This window comes from Sturnira hondurensis, unplaced genomic scaffold, assembly GCF_014824575.4.
Source record: "Sturnira hondurensis isolate 20B ecotype Veracruz unplaced genomic scaffold, ASM1482457v3 Scaffold0015596, whole genome shotgun sequence".
Lineage (NCBI taxonomy): Eukaryota > Metazoa > Chordata > Mammalia > Chiroptera > Phyllostomidae > Sturnira > Sturnira hondurensis.
The window spans coordinates 23,306,874-23,330,992 of record NW_028088227.1 but is presented as its reverse complement, the minus strand read 5'-3'; positions in this window follow the sequence as shown (position 1 = coordinate 23,330,992).

Here is a 24,119-nt window from a genome sequence, read left to right as displayed (position 1 = left end):
TAAAAACACAGTGCAATGCACTACTCTGTGTCTCTCTTCAACCTGCTCTTGACTGCATTTCTCCCTGAAAGTGACTCTTTATTTTAAGCTTCCCTCTTGCCCTTCTTGAATGTTAGGTGTGTATTCCTGGCTGGACTCCAATCAGCAATCCAAACTTCTGACCGTTTCGGCAGACCCAGCTAGTGAAATTATGCAGAGCTTGGTAAATTTAGTCCATTTGGCTGAGATGGGGGAGCAGTACAGTGACGTGTGTAGAGGCATGATTCTGTACAGCTGCTGAGAATTCTGGAAAGAAATATGTTCCCTGCTTTCATTCTAAAGTTCATGCGTATTTCCAAGGCAGCCCAGACATCATAGAGCCACTTATCTTTTTTCTTTTTTAACATCCTATAAACTCATGAAGCTCTGAAAAACCATTTAAACATGAGTAGGCCATGATTTCAACACTTAAAAAAAAAGAGGCTGAAATGTGAAGTCTTGTTTTCTTTAGACCTGCCCCCAAAGCCTCAAAAACATTAAACACAAATAGATAAAACTTCACTGAGAACAGAAAATATTTTCCTTCTGGCAGTTTTGTACTAGTTGAGACCCTCGCTTCTTTCTGTTCTACTTCGGAACTGATGCGTGGCTCCTTTTAAACTCCCCTGCTCCTCATTTCAAGTGCGGAAGGGAGATGAGGGCTCCGAGGACTTACGATAAAGATAATATTTAAAACCCCAGGGATCTTGAAATATCGATAGAAACCTATCTGCCCATTTTGACTTTCCCACCTGGGCTGGTTCATTTCCTTTGTACCTGCCTCTCTCACCCTTTCCTCTGGGGACAGATTCAGCAGGGTTTTCAGAAAGGACATTAACCTGCTCAGGTTTCTGGTTTGGCAGCAGCAAATTCCTTTACTTGGAGCCCCCTGAGGTGAGGTGTGAGGGCATCTGACATTTTATTGCTGATGAGAGAGCAGGGGGCAAAGGTCAGGAAGTAAAGGAGGCTGAGTCCATCCTAGGGACAGTGTGAGCCAGGCATTTACCATCTGCCTGTCTGTATCCTCATCCTCATTATTAGAAACCTGGGCTTGCTCTCCAGGTTGCCTTGTTGCAGCAAGAGCTACAGTGGGTATGGCTGCGTGGACTTTGAAAGCAAGTCTCAGGTGTACTCCTTGCGGCAGATGGAAAAAAAGGACTCAGTCCTTCACCCCTCCTGTGCCTGTGTCCCCTTACGAAGTGACTTTGCAGTTCCTTCCATCAAAAGGTAACATCTAGTTCCTCACAGTTTGCATTTGGGCCCATCCTCTTTGGTCTTTAGAATGTGGTTGAGCTAATGATGAGCCAGTGGAGTCCAGGCCTCTGCTGGAGGCAGCGTTCCACAGTGACCTGCAGTGACCCTCCTCCATGGTGCAATCTTGTTTCGACCTCAGAGAGCACCTGTGAACACAAAGAGCTATGTTCGAGCAGGTGGGATTTTTCAGATATAATTAACTTTCCAAATCGGTTGACCTTAAGACCAAGAAATCGTACTGGTGGGCCTTGCCCTAATCACATGAGTCCTTAAAATATGGATCTAGAGATCAGAGACTGAGGAAGTTAGAGATCTGAGGCAGGAGAAAGCTATGGCATGCCCTTGCTATCTTGGAGAAGGCCTTGTGGTAGGAGTGTGGGTAGCCTCTAGTTGCTGAGCATGAACTCTGACTGACAGCCAGCAAGGAAACAGGGACTGCCGTCCTACAACCACAAGGAATCGAACTCTGCCAACACCAAGATGAGATTGAAAGCAGATTCCTCTCTCCCACCCCCTCCCAAGCTCTAGATACGAACTCAGCCTGACTTGCTTGTAGCCTTGTGATGCTCAGAGCAGAGAAGGCAGTCATGCTGTGCTGAAGTTCTGATTTACAGACCCATGAGCGAATAAATGATTGTTGTGTTAAGATGCCAAGTTCATGGTAATTATTATGCAGAAATAGAAAACTAAGACAGTCTCCAGATACCTGTGCTCTTCTGTTCTCTCCTGGGGCCTTTCCAAGGTCACGAGACCATGCCCAGAGCAGCCTTCTGGAGAATGAGAGAACACACGGACCAGAGCTGAGCATCCCTGTTATAGCCTGCTGACTTCTGGAAGCACAGCCACATACCCAACCCATGGCTCACCCCAGATGCCTGAGGTTGCTTGACCCAGACTAGAAGCACCCCACTTATTCTAGTCTAGGTCACTCACCTGCAGAATCATGAGTGCTACGGTCTGAACGTCTGTGTCCTCCCCAGATGCTTGTGTTGAACCCTAACCCCAATGCAATGGTATTAAGAGCTGTTGCCTTTGGGAGGTGATTAAGACACGGGAGCAGAACCCCCACGAATGGGATTGATGCTCTCACGAAAGAGGCTTCAGTAAGATCCCTTGGCCCCTGTGCCATTTGAGGTTACAGTGAAGTGATGGCCACAAGAACCAAGAATCAGGCCTTTGCCGGATAGCAAATCAGTGGGCATTATGGTCTTGGATTTCCCAGCATCCCAAACTGTCAGAAATGAAGCCTTCCTGTTGTAGGCCACCTGTCTGTGGAATTCTGTTAGAGTAACCTGAACAGACTAAGACACTGAGCAATATAAATGGTTGTTTTTGGGGTCCATTACGTTCCGGGGCAGCGTGTTACATAGCAGCATCTAGTTAACATACTGTCTATCTTGATGAGCAGGTGCCACACTTTGAACGTCTTTCCTTAACGTGAACACGTGCATGAGCACATTTAGAAAGGATGGAATGGGCTGTGCTGAGCATTCGAAACTGTTCCCTGCCCAGCGGTCACTCGAGCTACCCGGGCAGCCTCTCACCTCCGAGTACACAGGCCACACCACAGTTCCTCACTGCCCCTCTGACTTGTGAGGCGTAATCCATTTTTAAGCACTTGTTATGACAGGAAGCTCAGGGTAAATTATTTTAGCAATGCAGCTTTTCAAAATTATAAATACGCTTATAAATCAAAGACAAAAAATAAAAGTTGCCTTGCCACATTTCTGATCATGGCCCAAAGCAGACAGACTGTGGCAGACAACGGCTATGAAAAATGGAGGTGGGAAGATTTCAATGGTGTACTCAGGTTGTCAGAGATGAAATTTGTGCAGAAATTTATTGTACGAGTGATTGCAATGTGTCTCTGTATGGGCGTCTCAAGTGTCCTCAGTAAACTCAGGGGGGCGGTCTTGCAAACTCGGCCCTATTTTATGTTCCCTAGATGAACGGGTAGGTCTGTGAAACACTGTTGTGGGTGGCTCAGTTTCATTTTGAACCCCTGATAATGGAATTGGGGATCTTGGGTCTAGAAGTTTCAACTGGCGGTGTATTGGGAAGGGAGGGTGTTGCGGCAGGACAGTGGACAGTGGCTAGCAAAGAACGAGCAGGTTATTAAAAGGTCAGATAAGGAAAAAATCTGTGTGTGAACAAACTCGGGGTGGGGAGTGCGTAGGGAACTCAATTCAAAACACTGGTGACCCACAGAGAAAAGGAGAACACGATGAAAGGTAGGGATGGAGGATGTGAGTAATTCACGTTCAACTGCTGAGGCTGGTCAGGGCATCGTTGGCTTCGCCGATACCATGACCAGCAGGCGTGTCCCAGGAAAAGCTAGCTACTAGATGCTGAGTATGCTGGGCAGGATATTCAGCTGGAGACTACTGTGGATGCTTAGATAAGAAACAGCCGAGGCCACCTAAGAGGAGTTCTGCTACGTCTGGGTAAATGAAGACTGAGAATCCTACAAACACTCTGGCTGCACACACACGTGTACTGTTTGTCAGGGGTAGGCGATGAGCAGATGACAAACTGACCTTCCAGTAAAGCCTCAACCTGCACAGTCCCGATTCTAGAAGAATCTGTGTATCAGCAACAAGCAAAATTTGATCTGGAGGGAGAGACACGTTTCTGTGGGGCATTCCGAAGGGGGAATAATAGTCAGGACTGAGACTCATCCAATGTCTAGGATTTTCTTGTTCAGGTGGAATCTTTCTCTCGGGGTGGGAGGTGGGGAATCACAGAGGATTTGGCGTACATTCCAGCTGTGTGCTGGTCATCCATTACACCAGTCTCTCTGGGAAACATTATTTCCACAAGTTCCTTTACCCTGACCTGCAGTCCCTTTCCACACCTCGGGTCTCAAAGGCTTTTGTTTTGGGCAAGGGAAGAACAGCGCTGCGGACTGGGTCCCAGAGAGAGACACAGGTATGTCTAAAACCCAGAGTCTTCTGTGACTTCCACCGTTCCTGTGACAAATTTACACAAACTTGAGTGTTTGAAACAACACATTTTTTTTTTACCCCACTGTTCTGGAGGTCGAAAGTCCGAAACGGGTCTTGCTGAGCTAAAAATAAGGTGTCAGCAGGGCCGGATCCTTCTGAAGACTGGGGGTGGCGGGTGGGTGCGGTATCTGCGTTCTCGCCTTTCCCAGTTTCCACACCTCGTCTGCACTCCGTGGCCCACAGGCCCACACCGCTCCAGCCAGACTCTCCTTCGGCCAACGCGTTCCCTTTGATTCCGACCTGCGGACCTGGGTGCCTCCTTCTCTCTCTGTTCGGCCCCTTGTAGCTCCATTGAGCTTCCCCAGCTCCCCCAGGCAAACCTCCCTGTCCCAGGGCCCTTATCGCCTTTGCAAATTCTTGTTGCCTGGAGGAGAACATACTCACAGGCTCTGGGGACGAGTGTGCGGGCATCTCTCAGGGCAGAGGGGGCATCAGCCTGCTCACCACGGGCGCTCTGGGAAGAAGGTTTATTCCAGTGTCATAATTAGAAAAGAGTCGCTGTGTCTCTATCAGAACGTTGGTATCAAGACCAGGATGGGACAAAGTCCTTATCATTATTATTGCTATCGTTTAGAAAAGAAATATCAAAGTTATCGTTTTCTTTTAAATTTCCAGGAAAAATCTCGGTAATTCTACTCACACTGAGACCATTTGGGTGTGTCAACTTGCCATGTGATAGGAGGAGTCCCTCTGAATTCAATAAATAAACCGTTCAGTCGAGAGATCATAGGGACCAGCTGGTTTAGACCACCTGAAACCCCACGCCTTGCTGTGATGAACGAGCGGCAGACCGTTGCAGGTTATCACCGGGGCGGCGCACACACTACGTGTGAAATAAAGGCCCGTTGAACACCCGTCCACATCTAACCCAGTCACTGCGAAGTTGACACAAAGGCGAGACCTGCCAGCCTGTTCTTTGGAGTTTATCTGCCTGTGGCTTTTAATTTTCTGACATACTTTCGACAGCACAAGATCCTCATGACCTGTCTGTTTCTTCTGACTTAACGAACATCAAGATCATTAATGATGGCCACTGTAGGCGCTTCCCCTGCCCGGGCGTCTCCATTGACGCCTCACTGCCCCTTTAACTTTGCCTGTGTTCTCTCCCCTTCGTCTGTCTGTTACATGAACATTACTCGAACTGTTCTCTTCACTTTTTCTTGAATATCCTCGGTGATTTCCAGAACCCCTATTTTTTGTTACCTTATTGCCCTCTGCTTTTTCTTCTGCGGTAACCTTGGGTCTCAACTGACAACCCAGATCAGATGATCTGCTGAATAATTGGGACTTGGTGAATCCTGTAACACTCAGGCTGCAGGCTGCTTGCTTGCTGTTTTGAGCAGACTATTCTAATTTGTGGCAAGGTGCAACTTTCAAATGTTAACTAATGCACTATTTTTTTTCTGGTAACTCTTTGCCCCCTGTTTCTTCCTTCCTTTTCAGGCAGCTGCCAGAGCGTTAGGGTTTCATTAACTTGTCCAAAGGATGATGATATAACCAAACCAAGGAGTTAAGTCTCGGTGTTTGGGTTTCAAAAGGCTGGCCTTTGGATTTCACAAGGCAAGGGTCAGAAGGACCTGGGGCTCACACAGTCAGCTCCAGTGCCAGTGAACTGTAAACAGGGTGTACGTGTGTGCGTGATGCCCTGAGGATCCAGGCTTCCCAAGGGGCTGTGCAGGGCTGCGTGTCAGCCTGCCTGATCCTCAAATTTTCTGTGTCCTCTTTTCTCAAGGGGATTTGTCTATAGACACATCTATGTTCTGTAGGGTTTCTCCTTGTTTTCTTTTCACACTCATCCTTTTCCTGTTCCCCTTCCCGCTTATTCACCCCTATTCTTGTTGTGGTGAAAAAACCCCTGGGCCTCCAACCAAGGGACTATGTCAGACACTGATGCTGAGAAGGCAGACTGCTCTGATGACTGGCAAGCACATCCTCTTACAGTTCAGATGGTTTTACTCCAAACCCAATAGAAGACCTACCGAGGATTCTTCAAACTAACCTTTGATGACAGACCTCTAGGCTGTGTTTGGATGTAATTTAAAAAATTCAAAGAATTGAAAGACATTGCTATAATGAAATGTATTCCATTTCCAGTGACACTTTATTTTATGTTTTTAAAAACAAGTCTTTTCAGTGTTAGTTTTTAAAATGAAGAATAACGTTAATTATGGCCTCTGTCTCATCCTAGCAACAAGTTATTATTCATTTGTGAAGAGATGGACTAATTAGGAAAAACAAACCAATCCTTTCCATTTCATTAAGAAATAATTTTCTGGTAGAATTTGTATGTTTATCAATATTTTAAGTGTATTGGATTTGATTAATTGTGTACTAAATGAGAGATATGACATTTTATCAGAAGAAAGATTTAAAAAATTTGAACTTGTATGGTCACAGGAAATTAAAAATTAATGCAAATTCACACCCTTTTTCCAGTCAATTATGAGATAGGCTTATTTAGCAAAATTCTTTCACATATATTTTTATATTAGGATAAAGTTCTCTGGGGAAAACAAAATGAAAATACGACTTGAAGGAAGATTCTAACACAAGATACACGTGGGCATTTACGGTTTTGAATGGACAATGGCGAGTATTAATTTCCTCTGGGGTTTATATTTCATCAGAAACATTTAAAAAGAGGGAGTAACAATTTTATTTAGATTTTCAATATTTACAACTCACTGGAAGTCCCATCTAGCAACTAAACTTTTGATAAAAAAATAGATGTCAACTTAAGTAGGGTGTGCACAGTCTCTCGAAACTATTCTAGGAAATAGGTGAGCAGAAAGGGTTGAAGGCCAGATCATGAACATCACCCGTAATGATTTAAAGGCGAGATTTCAGGTGAGATGAATTACCCATAGGCTGGGGTTGCATCATTAGGAAGAACCATTGACTTCTCCCTGATGCTAGACTGGCCTTGGGGCCGGGGAGGATAGAACTTGCAGAGTCCAGTGTGAGAACTGGCAGAACCTAGGCCTGCACCAGGCTGCAACACCCGGGAAGCAGGTGAGGTGTGTGTGTAGCAGCAGGGAGGTAGGGTTGGCAGTGTGGGACTTGGTAAGGCTCTATTCATGTGGTTCCTCCTAGTGTCCCTCTGGGTTCGAAGCCCAGTTGCCCACAGCAACTACCTTTCTCCTTGGTACTGTTTAGTTTATCTGGCTTCTCTGTCTCACTTTTCCCGCTGCCCCAGTTAGGAGTCCTGAGATCATCTCCCGCATAAAGTGCCTGTGCTCTAATTCTACCTCCGGAGGTCTGCATGTGGGGCCATCCAAACCAAGACGGGCACCAAAAGTTACTTTCTTAAGCAGAATGAGTTTAATTTCAATTCCCTTTAAAATGCACTTATTGAATGTGTGCTAGGTTGGCTCTAGGGACACACGATAACTATTTATTGATTAATTAATTGTATGGATTGGCCAGGATTGTCATTTGATCTTTTTTTCTACTGAGTATACGTAAAAAGATTTGGGAAAAACTGACCTTGAAGAAATTAATCTTTACAAATGACAATATATGTGGTGAGAAGCTGATCTGTCAAAAGTCAGAAGGAAATGCATATAACATAGTGAAAGTTGAATATTTGATGCAGTTCATTTGGAATAACTGTAATTTTTCAGCAAACACTTTTTCCTTCCTATGAAATTTGCTGCTGCTCCCTCAAAGCAAACAGGAACCGTAAAATAATCCAAGTGTAGTGTCTGGTTTTACAACAGCCGTTAAGCTTTATTTATAAGGGCAAACAAGAACCACGTTCTATTCTGGAGTTAATAAGAAATAAGCAAGTTCTCTCCCCTAACTTTCATCGTGGCTCATGCAAATGCTAGTAATGCAGTTATGTAAATGTCTAGCTGGGGTTTGGAGTGCTGCCTTTACTATTTAACTGTAAAATGATAAAATACGTAATTAGCATATTGATTTTTTTATACTAGTGGCCAAAAAGTTATAAACAAGGCTCTACAGAGAAAGGTTTAAAACAGAGACTTTGCCCTGGCTGCTATAGCTCAGTGGATTGAGTGTGGGCGTGCGAACCAAAGGGTCTTTGGTTCGATTCCCAGTCAGGGCACATGCCTGGGTCGCAGGCCAAGCCCCCAACAAGGGGCACTTGTGAGGCAACTCATATTGATATTTCTCTCCCTCTCTCCTTCCCTTCTTCTCTCTCTAAAAATAAATAAATGAAGATCTAAAAACAAACAAACAAAAAACCCCCCAGAGACTTTGGCTGTGGGAATATACAGCCTAATTCAGTATTTGGCCTTGAGCTTTGAGCAGAGGGGTATGTTTATAACTATAATTGTAAAAAACCCAAATTAGAGAGAAATAGTGTGTTAGTAACTCTAGTAAGTAATTTACAAGTTTACAAGTAGAGCCGGAGGGCTTGGAGGGGGCCGAATCTCAAACCTCTCTTGGGTGGTTCCTCTACACGTGTGACCTTGAACAAGCGGTTTCCTCAGCTTTCTATCAGAGAAGATGGGGCCCACTTGTGGCACTTAGCATCCTCACTGGGGTATCGGTGTCAGCTGGTTGGCTTTCTGATGCCCAAAAAGGACCGAATCAGCTTTTTTCTTCACTGCAACGTTGCAGCATTTTAATAAGGAACAGATGGGGCCAGAAAGGAAAAGAGAAAACGGTAAGGCAGTGCTGGCTGCTTATGTCTGGGCTGGAAAGAAGCTAAAGTAGCATCTACTATTTAAAAATCATTACTGGGCTCTTACTATGTGCTAGGCGTTGCTCCTGACACTTTAAAGGGATGACCTCACTCCACTGTGTCATCAGTCTGCGGGGTGGGCAGAATTATCTCCATCTCCTAGATGAAGAAGCAGGGTCCCAGAGGGGGCCAAGGTTTTAGACAAGAAGTCAACAGCAAAGATTTGTTAGGACTTCTTTGAGCATCTTTTGTTTAATTTTTATTAAATAATTTTATTAGCTGATATATACCAACAGTATGCATTTTGATCTTATTTTATTGTGGGGAGAACACTTAATAGGAGACCTAGCTTGTGAGATTTTAAGTGTATAGTACATTGGTCTCTAGAACTCACTCATCTTCTCTATCTAAAACTGTGTCCTCAGATTAGTAACTCCTCATGTTTCCCTCCCCCCGTGCCTCTGACCACCATCGTTCCTTCTACTCTGTCTCTATGAATTTGACTATTTTAGATAACCTCTTGTAAATGGGATCATGACGCATTTGTCTTTCTGGGAATGGCTTATTTCACTTAAACTAATGTCCTCAAGGTTCATCCACGTTTTCACATACTGTAGAATTTCCCTTTTTTCTATGGCTGAATAATATTCCAGGGTGTGTGTAGGCTACAGTTTCTTTACTCACTTGTCTCTCCTGGACACGTGGGTTGTTTTCACATCTTGGCTCTAGTGGACAGCGGGCCAGTTAACACAGGGGTGCACATATCTCTTTGAGATCCTGATTTTAGTTCTTTTGGATAAATACCCAGCAGTAGAATTGCTGGGTCATATGGTGATTCTATTTTTAATTTTTGAGGAGTCTTCATACTATTTTCTATAGTGACCATACAACCCCTTTCACTCCCACCAACAGAATGCAAGGGTTTCAATTTCTCTACATCTTTGCCAATATTGCTCTTTTTTCCTTGATAACAGCCATCCTGACAGGAGTACAATGATATCTTATGAAGTCTTGATTTGTATTTCTCTGACCATTGGTGGTGGTGAGCATTTTCCCCTATTCTTATTGGCCATTTGTATGTCTTCTTTGGAGAAATGTCTATTAAGTCCTTAGCCCATTTTAAAAATCAGGTTACTTTTATATTATTGTGACATGGCTGTATACTTTTCAGTACCAGGTATATGTTTTCCTCTTCTTCTAACCCCTCTCTTTTGCAAACTCTGGAAGCTCTTGGAAACTCTGATGTTCCAAGGTCCCTGGGGTTGTAAACGACAGAGAAGGGCTTAGAATTCAGCTCCCAGCTGAGTGATTGGGTCCCGCACCGCCGGCCACCACCCCAGGCTTCCCTGTAGAACAGAAACGACGGCTGAGGTGCGCGTGTGCTGTGACACGTAGTGGAATCGTTTGCAGCAGTTGACAAGGAAATCTACGGGGCCTGTGGCCGGTCCGGGAGACGCAGAACCCCTGGGGGATAAAAGGCCCAGGAATCCCCTTCCTGACTCTCCTGGGCGCCTTCCTTCTGAGGAATGACCAGCACAGCAACGATTTTGATGTCCATTGGCTGATAAATGGATATTCTTATTATGCTTTAACTGGAAACAACTCACCCAGAGAATTTTCAGGTGACTTTTGAAAAAGCAAAAGGCAATTTTATGCAGGTAGCTGAGGCAGTTTGGTTGCTACAAACTCCTATTCCGTTCATTTAGCAGTTTTCTGCCCTTTCTATCGGATTCTCTCATTTAAAAAGCTTAGTTCATCCGAAAACCTGGGATTTCACTGCGTACTATGTTTTTTAAGTTTATACTAAAGTTTATTCCTGAATTTCCTCTCAGTGGGCGAGGTGCGTGTTGGGTGACTCAGATTTTTTGCTGCTTCATGCATGTCCACAAATGACCTCGAAAGCTCCATGAGTATTGATTCCTAGGTTACAGATCAACTGCAGTGAGGAGGCAAATCTGGGAATAATGAAGATCAGCTGTATTTTTTTTTTTTTGGACAGCACTTGCATTTTCAGAGATGCTTCCAGTATACATGGGTGGGCATTTGAGGAGCTACTGGGTTCCTTCAAACTTCATCACACGCGATTGCTCATATGTGGTGAATGGCAACTCCCACTACTGGGCAGTGGCGTCGCCAAGTAGGGGTACCCTTTCGCTTGGTTGAGCGGGGTCAGCTACAAGCAGAGCCAAACAATGAGCAAGACTGCACCTTGGGAAAAGGTAAAAGCAGAGGAGCATAAAACAACCTTAAGTGCAATACACCAGACGGGCTGGGAGATACAGTTAACAGATGAGAAGCCCAGAGAGAAGGGCTTCTGACAGCCGCACTCCAGCCGGGGTGGAGTGGAGAAGGCAGCACCGTTCAGAATTGCGGGGTTTTTTTTTTTTTTTTTTGAGGGTGAGGGAGGGTGGAGAGACTGGCTGTGTGGGGTAGAAGTAGATTTCTCTGGGAAACGGCATGGGATTGTGGGCCAGGACAATACGCTGGCTCACGCGGGAGCTTGTTGTACACAATCAGTGACAGATTGTGCAAGAATTGTTGGTATTTTCATCCACTGATTTGTTTCACCATTAATCAAGTCAATCTGATTTTCTTAATTCACTGGGACCTCACCCTCTTTCTCTTTCTTCAAACCACTTTTTGTTTGAAATGAGCAAAATTATATGTATATATTGTAAATGATTCTAATTTTATTAACAGAACAGCAGCATATTTAAAATACATAGTGATTCTGTTATTATACAAGTTTATCCATTATACTGAACTGTCCTCTGGGAAACTATTATCAAACAGCTTATTTTCCTTTTTAAAACAAGGATTGTGTTTAGCCTTCTGTGTGTTCCTGGTCCCATGCCACTGTGGGCGCTCCGTTATAACCACGTTCTCTTAAGTGGAAATATTATCTGGTTTCGGTGTTTCTAACCTGGAACTGGTTATTCCTAGCCTTTATTCTACCTACAGTTCAGCCTCATCTTATTTCCTCTTCCTGCCTTATTCTAAAACACTTTCCAAGCCCTACCTGTGCTGGGAAATCTATTGATATTTTTAACAAAATTGACAAGCCCTTATGGTAGTGCATTTTCCCACTTTATTGCAGCTTTGTAAAAATTAGGAAAACAAAACAGGCAAAGAGTAGGAAAAATGTATCTGGAATGACATAATATAGTATTGTAGGAAGCCAGATGCCCAAGTCGGGAAAGGATGATGAGAAATTAATTAGGACATTAGAATCTCTATGAGATAAAGCTCAGAAAAAATTATTTATCATGTAGAAGACCATGTTTTGGAAGAGACGATGTAATGGAAAAATATTTTTAGACATTTTTTATTGTTATTTAAGTACAGTTTTTTGCCTTTCCCTACCTCTCCCTACCCCTCCAGCTCTCTCCACCCTCCTCCCCTGTTTCGACCCCCCGCCTTGTTATTGTCCATGTGTTCTTTATAATTGTTCCTGCAAACCCTTCATCCTTTTCCCCTATAATCCCCTCCCCTGTCCCCTCTGGTCACTGTCAGACTGTTCTCAATTTCACTATCTTTGGCTATGCTTTGTTTGCTTGTTCATTTTGTTGATTAGGTTCCAGATAAAGGTGAGATCATATGGTACTTGTCTTTCACTACCTGGCTTATTTCACTCAGCATAATGCTCCCTAGTTCCATCCATGCTGTCGCAAAGGATAGGAGCTCCTTCTTTGTTTCTGCTGCATAGAATTCCATTGTGTAAATGTACCACAGTTTTTTTATTCATTCATTTACTTATGGGTACTTAGGTTGCTTCCAGCACTTGGCTATTGTAAATTGTGATTCTATGAACATTGGGGTGCATAGGTTCTTTTGGATTGGTGTTTCAGGGTTCTTAGGATATAATCCTAGCAGTGGAATTGCCAGATTAAAAGGTAGTTCCATTTTTAGTTTTCTGAGGAAGTTCCATACTGCTTTCCATAGTGGTTGCACCAGACTGCATTCCCACCAACAGTTAACTAGGGTTCCCTTTTCTCCCCAGCCTCTCTGACACTTGTTTGTTGCTTTGTTTATAGCGGCCATTCTGACCAGTGTGAAGTGGTATCTCACTGTGGTTTTAACTTGCATCTCTCTGATGCTGAGCATTTTTTCATATGTCTCTGGACCCTCTTATGTCCTCCTTGGAGAAGTGTCATAACAGAAAATACTGAGCAGTAAGATGTTCCTGCTACTCTCCACGCTAACACAACCCCACACATGCCACTGTTATTCTCCCGTGCATCGGAGAGTGGTGGTCAGGACTGTTCGTTCCAGTCAGGCAGGCTGGGGACTGAAATTCAGGCCCGCCGTTACTGACCAGACACGTTATTTAAGATTCTCTCAGCTTTAGGTTTCTTAACTATATATAGTCCTAAATAGATAATGCATCTAAAGTTATTAACAAGAAACCTGGGGCAAGGTAGCTTATTAAAACACCTTCTTTGAACATGCATTTCTTAGGCCCCTGCTACCTGCATTTAGTAGAGCTCACGGTCCAGAGAGGAAGGCAGACAATCAAGTCCGCGTGCAGGTGGGTAATGGCGATTTCCACAGGTGGTCTGGCTAGTCAAAACCTTAGTTTCGCTGCATCACAAACTTATGAAATTTGAAAATGTTATACTATTCTTACTTCTAAAAATCTGTCTTATATGCTTGCTCACATGTTTCTCAACAACTGTAATGTGTTCACCCTCTGATCGAACACTTACTTTCTCACATAAGATGAAATCGATACTCTTAGGACTCAGCATCATGTTCAAGGCCCTGAGCCCCTTTCCCGCCTCACCTTCGTCGTTGCCCTCTCACCCCGAGGCTGCCGTGCTGGCCTGGCTGTGAGTTCGTCGCCCTCCGCCTGGGCGGTCCTCTAGACACCTCGGTCCCGAGGAACTTGTGTTCACCCTTTGAAACACGACCTCCTCTCTGAAGCTTTTCCGGATCTCTGCCTCGTCCTGTTGTGAGTTCATATTGTAGACAGACTTGAATGAAAGTGAAGTTGGTCCTATTGGTCTCTTCCTTTAGAGGAATAGTTTTTAAAGTTTTTTTGATTCTTTTTCTTTTCCAGCAGTGAACCTCATTCAATCTACCCTCTAATTCAAGTCGTGATCCCCTAGAAGGTGATCCTGTGATAAGGATCACAGGATCCTTTAATTAATGTATAATTGCTGTATAAGCAATTAATCTGTATTGAGAAGGGGTCCCAGGGAGTGTTGTCCAGGGATTGTGGCATTGAGATAGGGAAGGGGCGAGAGCCAGGACAAGTACATCACTGAGCAGGTAACTGCTGCAGGGTACCAGGGCTCGTCCCCTCTTGGACCTCTGAGAGGCCACATAGAACATAACTCAAGGTTGTTGCACCTGAAGGCAAGGATGCCAGAGAGAGAGAGTCCTCTAATGCCAGTCTGGCAGTCCAGCAGCCAGTGGTCAAGGGCTGCTGCAAGGGGCCTCAACTCCCCAGCTTTTTTGGCCTGGCTTGGCCTGCTCTGCTCCTGGGCCAAATATACCCTGTAGCCAGAAGGCCCCTCATACAGAGACTTGCAGGTATTTGCTGTTGAATGTGGTTGGTGAACAGGAAAAAATGAGAGCTTAGGACACTGAAGGTACCTGCAGTGCCTTTCATACACACAGGAAATGCTTTTTAATTTCAGAGTCATGTGCAGTAATGGAAGCTTCTGCCTCCTCCTTTGGAGCAATTAGGAGAAGGTGGTATTTGAGAAGGAAAAGAGGTATTACCAGAGGGGAGTGTGGTAGGGACCTGGGTTTTTTATTAAATGTACCGAGAGTTTTTCGCTAATATATTTTAATGGCGAACATATTAAAAATCAGGGTCTATAATTTATAGTGGCCGTAAGGAAAGTGAAAAATAATAAGGTTCTGGGGTCTGACTGTGTTTAGTGAGTGCCACCAGCTGAAGGAAGGGCAATAAAATCTTATCACGGAGTATGGGAGGCATTAACCACATAGTTAAAATCAGGAGAATTTATTTTTTTTGCAAAGTATGCAGTGCAAAGCCTGTTTAGTAAAGAAGTTGGAATTTGGATTGATTCTTAGTGTAGGAATGTTACCCAAAGTCTTAAAAAACAGCAAATGTATTTTATGTGAAGTACACGCATCCAGGCAGGCTTATTTGATTCTTTTCCAATAAAGAGAAAACTGTTCTTTTCGTTCCATTTTCCATGTTTGTAGCGCTCACTGTCCTCTGATTCTCTCTTCAGTCCTGCTCCTTATTGCCCCTCCCTAGTACTGGCTGCTTTTTATGGTGATTTCTGGATTTGTGGAATATGTTAATTTTTTAAGAAATGAATTGGGGCCCTGTCTGGTATAGCTCAGTGGATTGAGCACGGGCCTGCAAACCAGAGAATCGCGGTCCGGTTCCCAGTCAGGGCTCATGCCTGGGTTGCAGGCCAGTTCCCAACAGGGGACGCATGAGAAGCAACCATACAATGATATTTCTCTTCCTCTCTCCTTCCCTTCTCCTCTAAAGATAAATAAATAAATAGAATCTTAAAAAAAAGAAATGAACTGGTATGCGGCTGCCGTCACAGTGCCTGGCTTACTACGTGTTTAGGTGATTTGTTGTCCATACATATGCGGAGGAAATATCTCTACTTGAAAAGTGCACGTAGATTCTCTCATTCATCTCACGATTCCTATCACAGAGAACATCATAAAATCAAAGGGAGGTAGTAGAGTGTTGGTTGTCTAATGTTATTTTACCTTGAAACCCCTCAGTGGTTGGTTTTTCTGTTTCCAAATCAAATTCTCGGCAGAAGGCCATGTACTCCAGTAATTTAATTCATCATTATACAAAGTCCAAACAAGTGAAATTTTAACCTCTGCTTCTAACCACTTCATGTTGGTTTTATCTGTAATTAACTTGGTGAAAGTCATCTGATGACAGATTCTTTCTTATGCTCCAATGATCTAACTTATGAGGTTCTTCAAGGGCTTTAATTTAACCACTTTACTGTGCAAAGTGTCATGTGGTAGAGCAGGAATATTAACTAAGGATGTTAGGTGTTTTACCAAGGAATCCCAAAGGGCACCACTGGCGGAGCCGACATGGGGAATGTTTGTGAAGTCTTGACTGGTGTGGTTAGATCTGGGCTGTATTGTGGTCCAAAGAATACAGCACCAAAACCAAAATTTGCTTAAACCCTTTACATCTCTCGAAAGCAATGCTTTAAAACAATTTCTTTTCCCACTTCTTTCCCATCCACTGTGCTTATTCTCTGCAGGTGTATCTCGACCTTTATTTTCCAATAAAGGAAAACTCCTCCCCTAGCACCAGCCCTCCTATTTCCTACACTTTCCCCTGCCGCCGCCCTCCTGATTCTGCCTAAAAAAGCCCGAATGAACAAGTCTGGCAAAAGTGGGAGCTTCTGGGAGGTCAGGAGAGAGGAAGACAGAGTAAGTCGAGCTACAAGCCCCTTTCACGGGGCGGGAGAATGTCGGAAAGCAAGGGATCCATACAAAACAAACTTTGTCTTGAAGCTATACAAATATGAGTATGACAAAATATTTTATCCGACAGCACCAAGGGGCACTTTATTAGTGGCAGGCATGGCTGTTCTTTGTAACAGCCAGCTGGAGACATCAGAGAGGTGCACCCCCAAGTTCCTTCCCACATTGTTCTCATCCACAAACGCTTCCTGAACCCAATTACATTCAACCTCGTGCCACTCACAAGTTCCACAAGTTAAAGACAGTTTGAGAATCGATTTGGTTAATAACTCAGTCTACTGTCCACACCTTTCATGATTTTGCAGACTTCAATCGATGTTCTAACCCTCTTTCCTTTTCTTAATCTCTCATCTCCATTCTCTTCTACATTTGGGTTAACTTCCCTGGACTTCCTCCAGCTCAGCTATTTTTTTTTTTAGATACGGCCGTCAGAATTAGTCACAGTGTTCCAGGTGTGTGAGTCAGCTGTGCATGAGGAACCACAGACTTGTATGATTTACTTTTAGCATCTTAGCTGCTGCTGCTTTTTTTTTTTTTTTGGCTAATGCCCAGCAGTATTTTTGTTGCTATACCTTTCCAAGGGACAGATATCTTAAAAACACCCCCTAATGATTTCTACCACATTTTCTTTGGTTGTAACCAATGCTATAATTATCCTTCGGGAAATGTGGTATGAACTCATTGTTGCTCCTGTCTAACCTGTACTCACATGAAAGATTCCTTGCTATTTTTCTCCATACCCTGGAGATTATGATCAATGTTGGGGATTGTAAGAGGAACACCCTGATGGAAATTCTAAGATAGATTACCAGCATGGGTAGCATAATGGGTGGATGGATGTGCCCTTTGAGAGGAAGACAAAACCCTTTTAGGAGGAAGAAGCAATAAGAGTAAAATTTGACTTCTGAAAGAACTTTAACAAAAGCTCTTTAATTTCACACGTGACTTTCGGATTACTTGGTAGAGCATTTTATCAGGAAGAGAGAGCTGACTAAAATTCATTTACGAGAGAGTGATTCTGTCCTGACTTATTTTGACTTAAGGAAGAGTCACACAGTGGAAGCTGGAGTTTGCCTATCAAGCAGCTGGTAGGCATAGCAGCGGGATTTCAAGGGCAGGGCAGGGGTGGTGGTGGTGGTGGTGGAGACTCTGGGGGTTCCTGAGACAAAGTCGCAAGCTCTGTGAAGTCAAAACTGTTTCACAATGATGTTAAAATATTATTTATGTTTTTGTTTACATCTGCTCATGAGTGTACAGCGTCTGAAACATTCACTGCAGCTGCCCTTTGAGAAATACCGTGATTTGAATTTTGGCATGGAGTCAAAGAGGAATATCTACAATGATCTGAAGCAGCTATTAAAATACTCCTCCCTTTTTTAACTGCATATCTGAAATTTGTTGCACATTTTAACTGAAACAACAGATTTCAACAGATCGAATGCAGCAGCAGGTAGAGCTTTTTGTTAAACCAAACAATTGAGATTTGCAAAAATGTAAAACTATGTTACTCTTCTCATTAGTTATTTTTGGACAATATAGCTATTTTTCATAAAATATTACTTATGTTAACACTAAATAGGTTTATTATTGTTTAAAATGAAAAAATAGACAAATATGAAAATATTCTCAACTTAAATTTCTGACAAGAAATGTCAATTGGTGTAATTCATAGAAACAAAAGCTCTTTGTGATTCTCAGTTAATATAGGAAAGTGTAAGGGGTGCAGAAGCCAAAATGTTTGGGGACTGTTGGATTTTGGAGAATCCAAGTATCATTTCTATATGCTTGTGCACAAAATTATTGACTTCTTTCAAGGTCCTGTTATGCTTCTTTCAGTCATCAGGGTATTTATACTTATCTTAGGGCATAAAGCAGTTTGCTGCTGGCTTAGAGTTCCAAGGTAGAATAGAGACATGTAACAGCGAGAAAACACAGTAGTAATAGTACAGTCAGTTTTACCTTCTTGTGGTTCAGAGTGAGTAAAATTCAGCATTTAGCTTCCAAATAGTAATTTTATAAGCTGGGGCTATTAGTTTGAAAGTACAGGCTTTCTTTTTCTGTGGTGGTTGTGACCCTGGAGAGAGACAGAAAAAAAAAGTAAGTGTAAAGTCTGGGAAAGTCATCTAATTTTTAAAAAGTTCAGGGCATTCTGTGCTATCAAAGATGGGTGAAAGAGAAGCCTTCACATTTTAGGGAGAACCGAGCAACGCAGGAAAGGAGAGCTATGGCCCTGGCTAAGCCATTCCCCTCCCAAGGTGAGCAAAATCGCCAGCAGGGGCGCCGCCTCCCATTTTCCTCGGACCCCGCCCCCTCGGTGAAGGTGAGAAAAATGCGAGCAGCAGATGACTGCGCTCTGCTGAGGCTCCACAGTTTCTCAGGAAACACAAGCAAATATTGTGGGGTCTTCAGATGATCTTTCAAATGGAAAAAAAAACTGCACAACAGATTAAATGCTATTGTATGTACTTGCAACCAACTGCTCCTGAATGCTGAAAGAAACACACCAAGGAGCTCTTCTAGATGAAAACAGATGGGATTTAGGGACAGATTTGAGCCTTCCCATGAGAAGTTAGATTCACCGCAAGGTCAAACAATTAAGCCGTGACTCTGCCCACAGGGAACGAAACACTGACAGCTGGTGTGGTAGGCCGTGGAGTGACCTCCCAAACACGTCTTCGTCCTAACCCCAGAACCTGTGACTGTGTCACGTTACATGGCAAAAGGACTTTGTAGATGCTGTATTAAGGGTGTTGAGATGGGGAAATTGTCTTGGATTATCCAAGTGGACCCAACTCAATTGCACAGGCTCTTCAAAGCAAAGAACTTTTCCTGGCTGTAGTTGGAGAATGGGAGGCGTGGTTACAGAGTGGTTACAGATGCGGCCTCGCTGGCTTTGAAGATGGCAGAAAGGACCACGAGTCCCGGAATGTGGGTGTTTTGCAGAACCCAGAAAAGGTGAGGAAGTGGATGTATTCCCAGAGTCTCCAGCAGGGCATGCAGCCCTGAAGACGCCTTAATTTTGCCCTAGTGAGACCCCGTTGGACTTCTAACTTAAGAAATGCAGGATAACAAATTCGTGTCGCTTTATACCACTACACTTACAGTTATTTATTATGGTAGGAAATGAACACAGCTGGACTGAAATCGACGACCCAAGTCCCAGCTCCTCATTTTCTCTTCAGTGCACTGTTTTGGGGTTTATGCAGCAAATCAGCTGACCAAGTGATAAGATAAGCGGCCAATGGGGCACGTGTTGCTTTTCTATTTCTTCTGTGAGGGCCTCATTAGAACCTATTTCTATGTCTTTGGCATCAGCAGTGAGGGAGGGAGGAAGGCAGTTTCCTGGGAAAATTATTCTCAAATCTTGCCTTTTGGTGGGTGAAGGGAAGAGAAGTAGTCAAGTATTTAAAAAATTACTTCAGTCAACAAAATAATTTATTGTGTTTAAGACACATAGATGTATAATTTTAGTTTACAGAAGAGAATGGGTCTACATAAATGTTAAAAGCATTTTTTCTGTTTATTTTTCAAGCCTGGGTCCAGTCATGTGACAGTGGCATGAGAAAGGTCAAGGTGGAAACTGAGAAAAGAAACAAAAAGAAAAAACCCAAACTTACTAAGCTGCTTGGAGTGAGGAGAGCAGTTTCTGTCTCTTCACCCTTATGCAATTGTGTTAACTGAGGACCAGAGGTGCCTGGAGGAAAGACCAGAGTGTACGAAGGATAGCGGCAGTGGAGGGAGCCCGGCAGTTACTCTGGATGTAAGACTGGAAGTGCCAGGGCAGCCTGCAGCCAGCCAGGAATCCGTCGCTGAGCCACAAAAACACCGACGCCTGCAGCCTTGACATGCTCCTCCTGGTACCAGGACCGGGACAAGCTGTTATGTTTACATTCAGCATTTTTATTTTGAAACCTGGTACACTTCGTCACTGATTTGTATTTAAAGCAAACCACTTATTTTAAATGCTTGGCTTTAATTACTGAAGAGTAATTTTAGTACACCTTAGGGCCAACAGTTTTCCTAGGAGATGACAGTTGGCAGTTGGGGGGAGTGGGATTAGGCTTACCTGAAAGAATTTGATTTTTAGACAAACCTTCCCCACTGTGTCCATTCCAAGCCTACCTACCTTTCATAAGCCTAGTGGAAAGGGAATAAGTATTTGCCAAAATTTCCTAGAACATGCTGAATATCATGGTAAAAAGAACATAACATCTAGTCAAATTGCTAAGCAAGAAGTTTGGACCTACCGCCCTAATCACTTGTCTTACCCAGATGGTGTCCCAGGTCCAATATAAATTTCTATCTGGAGACAGGGAAAGCAAGCTTTTAACCAGCTGCACATTTTATTTGATGTCTCAGAGCACTTAGAAAATGCCTCATGAGTGTAAGCAGGTTTAATTGCAAAAGCTATGAATTTGGAGAGCTGAACAGGTACCAGGAGGGGAAGGAAACAAGTTTTCTCTGTGGTCTGAAATTATACCCCCAACTAGGTTTAGCTTATAGAAAGTCAGCATTTTTAACTACTCCTGGCTTTCTTTTACTGGTCTGGGAAGATTCAGTTAATTGAGTTAATTTCCGAGGCTCCAGAAGTTTCTATGGACTGGATCTCCCAGCTAACGTTTGTAGGTTGAAGATTTTATTTCTTCTGTTCCCTAAAGTTCCAAGTAATGCTTTAGACAGTATTTTTTACTGCAAAGTGACACTGGCAGACACCGTGCCAATAGGCACACGATGTCAATTAACATTAACCGTGATCAAATAAGCTGTAAACCAGTGGGTACAGGGTAAAACACCGGTGTTCTGAACGAGGAAAAGAATGTCTAAAATACCAAGAGAAAGATGGAAAAAATGTTTCACCTCATTAAATATAATGTTACTTACACTGTGACATTTTTTTTCTGTAACTAAGTCTGAATCAGAGCATCCAATAAATTTTACACGGGGTGAGTGTGCTTCTATAAAAACCATGTTCTTTCTTGGGCCAGAGAATGCTGATAAAAAGCCCGGAATAGGGAATGAATGTAACGAGTGAAGCGTAGTGGGAGCTGCCCCAGGGAAGTGCTGCCTTTAGCTTGGATCCATGGAGAGAGCACTGGAACAGGAGTCAGGAGGCCTTGGTGTTGGCCTTTCTCCATCCTCACCTAAAGGATGAGGATACAGCGGTGCCCCCTCAGCCACCAGGGATAAGTTCCAAGATCCCCGTGGATACTTGAAACCATGGATAGTACCAAACCCTATATACATTATGATCTTTCCAATGTATATATACCTAGGGTAAAGTTTAATTTGTAACTTAGGCACAGTAAGAGATTAACAACAATAACTAATATAACAGAACAATTATAACAATGTACTGCATTAAGAGTTGTGGGAATGTGGTCTCTCAAAATATCTTGTTGTACTGTGCTCACATTTCCATGGAAAGGAAGTACTTCATGGCTTCTCTTTGGCATATTCCAATTGACAGCATCACCACTCTGGTGCTCTAAGGCCACTATGAAGTAAAATAAGGGTGACTTGAATACAAGCGCTGTGATATTGTGACAGTTGGGCTGTAATCGAGAGCTACTAAGCGACTAACAGGCGGGAAGGCATACACAGCATAGAGACGCTGGACAAAGGGACGATTCACACTCTGGGCCAGATGAAGTGGGACTGCCTGAGATGTCATCACGCTACTTAGAATGACACACAATTTAAAACTTATGAATTGTTTATTTTTGCAATTTCCCGCTTTATAATTTTGGACCACGGTTGACTGGGAGTCACTGGAACTGTGGGTAAGGGGTCCAGGTGGGGGGTATTATTTATTTAACAATTCCTCATGTGAGTTCCTTCTTCTGAATCACGGGGTTAATATCACTTACTCTGAGAGTTATTGTGAAGACTATATTTGAATATGGAAGCAAGACATCCAATATGGTACCTGACACAATGATGTCTAGTGTGGTGGGATTTATTCTTTCCTTAACCTTAATCTGGAAAACTAGGACAGTAATGCTCATTTTCTCTTCCTTTTAAAAATTTCTTGGTTATAGTTAACATTCAGTATTACATTGGTTTCAGGTGTATAGCTTTGGTGGTTAGACATTTATGTAACTGACAGTGATTCCCTCCCCCGATACGTCCAGTGCCCATGTCACATCATAGTTATCACACTACTACTGACTGCACGCTCTGTGCTGTACTTTGTATCCCTGTGACTGTTTTGTAACTGCCAATTGGTACTCTTTTAAAAAATATATTTTATTGATTATGCTATTACAGTTGTCCCATTTTCCTCCCTTCACTCCCCCCAATTGGTACTCTTAATCCTTCACCTTTCCCCCCTTTCTTAAGCACTCCCTCCACCTAGCCAGAGGTTCTTCAGAGCTATCCCCACCCTCTCCTTTTTCTTTTTTCAGAAATGTGAAATAGAGCCAATACTTCAAATACCATTGATTGTGATGAGGACAGTTACAACAAATGTATGCTTGCGAGAGCAAAGCCAGGGTGGGGGGAGTGAAAGCGGTCAAGGAAAGCTATGGAGTGGAGGTGAGGGAAGGTCGGCAAGAAGGTGAGCACCTGGGAAGGACAGAAGGCTGCAGACAGCCTAGTGACAGCCTTTCTCTCCCTGACGTTTTGCTAAGGCTCATACACTTTAGTGGCCAGGAGCAGTTGGTGCTACTTTCTCATGTCAAGGATCAGTTACTGGTTTATAGCAGTTAGATGTGTTGGAGGAAAGAAAATGGATATGAGCCTATGACACTGTATTGAAAAGTCTATGTATTATGGAGAACATGTTTAATATTTTGGGGATTTAACAGTGAGACTCTACAGAATTAATTTGCAAGACGATCCTTGGCACACAAGCCAAGTGTTCGCTGTTCCCGCGTGACTGGGCATGACAAGCCACGTCTGAGCCATCTGCCTCTGCACAGCATCAGCAGTCTCAGACTTGAAGGAAAGATGGATGTGTTTGTGCTTGAAAACTTTTTCCTTCACTACATTTCAGGAAGATGTATATGCCTATTTTGACTCTGCCTTCTTTTATTGATCATATATTCTTGGCAAACAAATTTCTCTTAAATTTGATAAGACATGGAAATAAAGAACAAACTGACAGCGACCAGAGGGGAGAGGGAAGGGAGATAACAAGAAAAAAAGGGGGAAGGGTCAAGGAACATGTATAAAGGACCCATGGACAAAGACAATAGGAGGGAATTGAATGTTGGAGGGGGGATGGGTAGGGCAGGGGAGAGTAATGGGGGAAAAATGGGGACATTTGAACAACAATAAAAAAAACAACAACAACAGGAACAACAACAAAATTTGGGAAGACTCAAAACGAGTCTAAAGCAGTGTACGCTCTAGTTTTACCTTTCTCATACCTCAAAATGTCAATGGTACTTTACAACACCTGTGTTTGTCTTATTTTTGTTTGGCCCATATTAATGCTATTAAAAAAAAGGCAAACTCAGCAGGCTGATCCACTTAGCTGTAAATTTTGGCCCCGTTAACTACCTTCAGAGTCTTCTTTGGACAATCTCAGTGCATTTAGTGTTTTTTCCTTAATGTGGTTATAGAGTTGTCTCCAGTATTCACTCAGCCATCACAATCTGTTTTTGTTTTACTGTGTTTTAGGATTTTCTATGGTAAACGTCCATGGACTTTGACTTTCTAAATTTCTTTCAGTTTTGAAAGTTGTTTTTAAAAGAACATTTCTAGCCCTAGAGCAAGCGTATTCCTTGTAA